Here is a 6,803-nt window from a genome sequence, read left to right on the forward strand (position 1 = left end):
CGGCCTTCCTCAGAAGACATCTCACATCATGTAGTAGCCTCGCATCCACCTGGGGATGCCTCCTGGTCCCTGCCGCTGGACAGAGAAAGTATTTTTCACAGAATGGGAATAAACAGCACACCGATTCAATGCCTCTCAAGTCCCAAAGATCGTACACCTCTTCCAGGTCCAGGTGCTATCTCCCTTAACTGTGCCGCACAGCAAACTGTGCTTCCTTTTTGTTTGCACCTCTTTGGAGATCCAGAGCAATTCCACCGAAATCGATGAACACCGAGATGTGTAAAACAAGAGCTGAGCCTATGTGTCTCTGCATTACAGCACCTTCCATAAATAAACTTGGCAAAGTTATTTTGCTGGGAAACCGAAAGAAAAAAAATAATCAGTAGCTTGTTTTTTTGCCTCGTTTCTTTGGGTGAGGCGCTTCAAGGGTCAGCAAGATTTAGCCACTGCCTCACCGTGAGCTGCCAGAACTGAGAGTGCAGCAGGACTTCCAGCCCCGGCTGCCAAACAAAAGCCGTGACTGCTTTTCCCTCTGCCTCCCAAAGGGACCGGGCCACCACTGGCTGCTCCTACGCAGCAGGGATTTGTCTCACCGATGTATGACCGAAGGGGTGCGAAGCAGATCGGCGCTGGCAGGGAGAGAACCCTGCAGAGGGTGGTCAGGTACCCGTGGGCAAGGCCAGGTGAAGAACATGGGGCTGTAGCGGCTGAGGTTTGCTGAAGATAACAGCTCAGGTTCTCCAGCCTGCTTCTCCAGCCACTGCTAGCCCATCCCTCCTCTTCCTCAAATACTTCCAGCTCACACCTTCCTGGTAGGAAAAGGGTAATTATCAGATTTGATGGCTTTTGCATGCATTTCCAAGATAACTTCAGCTAATCTTCTTTCTTCCCTGCCAATTCGTGTGCCAACTTCTCTTCCACAGGGCAAAGCTACAAGGACAGCACGCAGAGTGCTGGAGATGGCTCCCCGTCTCGGAGCATGTAAACACTGGTCCGTCCTTCTCCCTCCATTTCCAAAATCCGCCCGGCAGAGCCTGCAGCCAGGGGTGAAGCGGTGCTAGCAGCTCTTCCTTTCTTTTTTCTTTAGCTTCTCTTCATTTCACGGTTTTATATCCTTCATGGGGGAGGGGGGAAGAATGTAGGTGTGAAGAGGCAGAGATGGATGATGTACTGACCAGCCTTTCATATGTAAGAACCAAGAAAGCTGAATCACTCTTAAGCATGATATGAGCAGTATACTAACGTGTTCAAATACATAACTGTTATCATTTAATTATCAATTGTCTAATTAAAGCTGTGTCTGGACAGGAGTCCAGTTCTTTCTTCCTCAACTTCCTTTGCCAGCATACCCGTATTGTCCTCTGTTAGCTATTGCCTAATGACTGTCTCTGCTGGGAACGGCCCTTGCAGAGCCCTCCGTTGACATCACCTGTCTGCAGCGGTGACATGGCCATATGTCATCTCCAAAAGACAGGAAAGCTGCTTGCTGGGCTGGCTGTAGCCCCCTGAGCACTGGCCCTGGCCACCGCCGCAACCCACGGAGGCCGGGCATCCCGCTGCCGTCCCACCCTGCTGTGCCCCAGGGTGGTTGATAATGCCTTTCACCGCTGACCTCCGAGCTAATGATCTTCCTACAAGGAGACTTTTATAATCGTTGGCACCACTGGTATAATTTTCATTCAACACATTTTCTTCTCTGGATTTTCATCAGCTTTAAATTCTTCTGTTTTTCTTCCTGGTTTTGTTGGATATGCTTTTTCTTTCAGATGTCTTCTGTGAGTGACATAAATTTGGGTTTAAGCCATAAGAGGGCTTTTAGGTCAGGACAGCTATACAGCATTGCTGTGAAATACGCTCTTGAGTCACTAAGGTAAATTGCTGCAGCATCAGTACTGCTCCCGCCGGGCTGTAACACTTAAGCCCTAAGTGGCCATTTCACGTCCTTTGGAGCATTCTCGCTCTGAGCAAAGTGCGAGTATCCATCAAACCTGCTTACACCTACAGAAACCTACAGAGGTGACGGCATTTCAGGGCAACAAAATTTCATGGTCTGCATTAAATAGTCAACGTAGAGAAGATCTCTTGGGTTACAGAGCCAAATCCTCTGCCATTTCTGTCATCACAGAGTCTGTTTCATAAAACTACCTAATTCCAGCTAAAAGCACCAAGGTCTGGGTTGATATTTTTTCCCTGTTTTTTTTGGCTCTGCTTATGCCAGTCAGAAGGTTGTCTCAAAATCCCACTTCTCTTGCACCAAAATACAAACCTTCTTCCAAATTCCAGCTGAAGTTTATTCACGACCAGCTTATCTCCATCGTCCTTGTTGTCCTCTCATTTCAATAAGTCTCCCACGCAGGAATTACCTGTCGTATGTACTCACGTAGTGGTTTACTGCCGTAGCTACGCTTTTGTCAGGTGGAAGAAGCAGCTGAGCCACCAACATCCAAGGACAACTGAGATCCCTGGGATGAGGAGATCTCCCCTATACGATAGCATGGAATAACTCCATGAAGCAAGTCCAGAACGAGCTCTTTAATTACTTCAGCTAGCAGAATTCATAATTTAGAGGTCTAACGAAGACAGAGATGATCCTGATACTTGCTTTCAACATCTTGGCAGAAGTCTTGCTGTTTAACAGCTTCTCATTTTAGCCCTGACTAAGCTATTGCTCCAATTTAGCATATTTCCCAGGCATATTGTGTGGGCAGACGAAGGAACTGCGTTTGCTAAATACGTGAATTAAATGTTCTCTTGACAGACTTTAACCTTTGATTAATTCAAAGGTGTCAGTAAAATCGATAGCCGGGGATGTGCTCCTTGAACTTACACCAGCTCCAGGAGTGAAATACAGATCTTGGAAAGACCATGAATAGCTAGCCATCTTTTAAAAATTTATTTCACTTTAATATATAGACATACATTTTAAAAAAAAGTTGTTAAAGGTGGATCCTAATTCCCCACTAATTCGAACAAAGAACATGACTTTCCATGGCAGACAGCAGTTACCCCGGCATAAAAACCTGTATGTGAGGGGCCTGAGACCTGTTACGGTCGTGGCTTTATTTGTGTGTGCTGGGGTGAGTGGGATAAGGGCAACGGCCGCGTCTCCCCGAGTGTGTACTCAGTCCATCTCCGACCCTTCAGCAGCCGAATGCTGCCTGCTGTCACTGCTCGGGGCTCAGGCTGCCCCCTCCCCGCTCCTCTGCCAGCTCCTGCTGCCCCCTCTCCTTCACCTCCCGGCGCACTCCTGCTGCCTGCCTTTCCTCCACGTCAAGCCCAAATCCCTCTGCTTGCCCCAGAAATCTCTCTTGCGGTGTTGGCTCTGACCTGCTCCCTGCGCGCATCCCTCAGCAGGCTCCCACCGCTGCATCCTCCCCCCTTGTCGTACCATCCTAGCTGCACTTCCAGCACATTTATCAGTGTATTTGCCAGTCTTCTCTCCTCGCTTTACACCTTGTCCTGTCTTCAAATACAACCTCTGTGCCTGTGGCCTCTTCCCTTTGCCACCCTTCCCAACTTCACGTCAGTCTCCCTGCCTTGTGTCACCAGCTGAGAGGTTGTGAAGATACGTAAGACATTTTGGGATTTTTGATAAGGGGAAATGTAAAAAACACCTTGACTATCTTCTTCCCAGGAAAATCAATTGCCATTACAATGCACCACCCATCAGAAAACGCCTCTTGCTGTGTTAGCCAAAACCCCACGGAGCAGATGCATCACTGCCCCAAGGGGAGCTATGGAGTTTATGCTCTCCAAACCCGTAGGGAACAGAAGCTTTTATGGTTAATAATAATAAGAACAACAGTGTTGCATATGTCCTAAAACCACTGAGAATAAAACATGAAATGATGACTACTTCAGCAGTTTTGATCACTGTAACTTTACAGGATCTTCTTTACCATTAAGACCTGCTCAACATCCTCTCAGGTTATATATGACATAAAGTTTAAATTAATCTGTCTTCAGAGATGGTGATCATTGAAACTGGAAATACATTCCAGGTTTTCTTAGTTTTCTCTATCCCACCCAACTGTGCATCACAGTATCTGTTCCTTAGCAGTGGCTTCAACCGATCAGGAACAACAGTCCTTATAAAAGCTCCTCTCATAGAGTCTTAGCACTGTAGAGGAACAATAAAGATGGACTAAATGATGATTGCACCCTCTTGAAGACCTTTTTGACATCCTGAGGGAATAAAAAGAGAGGGGGATGAAAAGAGGATGAAGTTAGAGAATGAGGTCTCTAGTGAATATGGTCTTCACATTGTGCTGACTGAAGATTGTCACATTAGAGATGTTTAGCAAAATGTTGTCCACTTCCCTTGTAGAATAAAATGATGGAAAACAAGCCCATGCAATAAATAAATGAATTCTCTTTTGCATTCTCCTTAAAAGACAGAAGCCGCAAAGAGAGCATGTATGTTGACTGGTTTTGGTGCACTTTCACCCACCTCCTTTTTCACGGAGAAAGACTTTGATGGAGAGCTCTTTTACCAACAGCTCCGTTAATAATAAGTTCACCCTCATATGAATTAACATTAGAAGTTGTTGAATAGCCGTTTGTTTCTCCTCCACCTCCTTATCTCTCCGTGGTTGAAGATCCTCCTGCCTGATCAGCGGGATGCAGCAATCCTCCTCCGCACACCTCTGAAGAGAGCACCCCGGTTTTGGGAAAGCAACCCCGTGTCAGCTTGGTGATCTGGTCCTACCAGCGCACAGCGAGAAACCGTATTACAAACGATTGGTAACCCACAGGAAGATTGGAGACCGACCTTTCCAAAAAATCAGGTCACAGGTTTGCATCTCCGCTTGGTTTGAAGGACCATCTCCTTCGGTGCTGCCATGGAGGGTCAGTTCTGTATCACAGAGACTGTGAAGCCAGGGAAGGGGAAGGAGGGAAGAGTCTGGCCCAGCCATGATGGGGTGTGGGTGGGAGCGAGGAGCTGGGATGTGCTGTCTGTCACTGATGTCTGGAGGACCGCACAGACAGTCTATATAGCGTGAAGCATTATAAAGTAACCAAACCCGGGCCATGATGAGTCTTCCTTTGCCCTGGCACCGCTCACGGGCACAGCAGCGCTGGCGGCTGAAACTCGCTGGCTTTCCAAGCCGATGCTTGGGCTGTCTTTAAGCATTTTCCCTGGACACTGACATTACATTTTTTGTTGGTGAGACCCCAGCACTGCTGTCTTCTATGGGGGCCTTCTCATCTTCCTCTCCCCAGCAAACATACACAATTTGAGACCGACCAAACCAACTCTCAGTGATGGACATTGCCTAATTGGGACCACGCAGGCAACTGCCATCACCCACCGTGACCATGAAGCCCATGGGCTTTACCCGACCAGGTGAAAGAGGCCAGGCACCAGCAGAGCCCCAGTAGCTCCAGTGCCGGGGTCTGTGGATGCCTGCTTGGCACCCTGCACCGAGCGTGGTGTCGGCAGGGGCTGTGGCGTGCTGCCGGGCACGGGGTGGTACGAGCCCTGCTGCAAGGTGCGTCCGCTGCCCTGCTGGGCTGGGGCTGGGGGCTGGATGGGTCCCTCTGGTTGGAGGAGTGGCCGGGAGCGTTACAAGATCCTGTTGTCATCCATTTGCATTATGAATATTTTACGCCTGCCTATAAAGAACATGTTGTTCAAGCTTCTGTTAATGCAAGTTAAACTAGCTTTTAAAATTAAAGAAAATAAGTAAGGAGACTCCTGGGAAATTAGTTTTAATTTGAGAGACGTATTTTCACAGTAGGCTCCTCTTCCTGGCACAGCTAAAGAGGATGAAGATGAAAATTATTATAGGCAGGCCACCCTCTCCGTGTCTTTCTGCTGGCACCAGGCTTTTGCAGGTGTAGAAAACAACTGAGGAGGCTGAAAGAGCAATTCATACCGTTTCCAGAAAGCTTTAGTGGGATTATTTTTAACTGTTTGCAGCTTTTTGGGCTGGGCTGGTTTCTTTTGCCCCAGGAGGCGACCAGTAATCACTTCAAGCCAAAGAACTGCTGCTTCTGCATCAACAAGGGCGTCACCAGCAGAGATAAAGAAGTCATTATCCCGCTCTACTCAGCTCTGGTCAGGCCCCCCCAGGAATATGGTGTCCGGTTTTGGTCCCCGCTACACAACAAAGCTGTGGAGGGGCTGGAGAGGGTCCAGAGAAGGGCCACAAAGGTGACAAAATGACTGGGAAGCCTGCCGTGTGAGGAAGGGCTGAGAGAGCTGGCTTTGTTCAGCCCTGACAAAAGGAGGCTTAGGGGAGACCTTATCACCATGTTCCAGTATTTAAAGGTGGCTATAAAGAAGATGGGGACTCCCTTTTTACAAGGAGTCACATAGAATAGAGGAGGGGTAATGGGTACCAGTTACTCCCAGGGAGATTCTGACTGGACACAAGAGGAAAATTTTTTGCACTGAGAACAATCAGCTGTTGGAATAATCTCCCCGGGGAAGTGGTGGGTTCCTCAACATTGGATGATTTTGAGATTCGCCTGGACAGGGCGCTGGACCATCTTGTCTAGACCGTGCTTTTGCCAAGAAAGGTTGGACCAGATGATCCCTGAGGTCCCTTCCAAGCCGGTATTCTATGATTCCCGTCAGGGTGGCTGAGCATGCACGCAACGGCGCATCGCCATGCTCAGACCATGCCAAACTGCCACTTCATGGGAAAATTTCCCAGGATCAGAGGATTATCCCACACCTTGGTTTTCCAGCACTCCTGAACCAGCTGTCCTCATAAAGAGACTGTGAGCAGAATAGTAAAAGGATGAGTAAACTGTTTTGCACAAAGTTAATAAAAATTTTTAGAGGGATTTTCATT

This window comes from Cariama cristata, unplaced genomic scaffold (genome assembly GCF_000690535.1).
Source record: "Cariama cristata isolate BGI_N322 unplaced genomic scaffold, ASM69053v1 scaffold12673, whole genome shotgun sequence".
NCBI classification, from domain to species: Eukaryota; Metazoa; Chordata; class Aves; order Cariamiformes; family Cariamidae; genus Cariama; species Cariama cristata.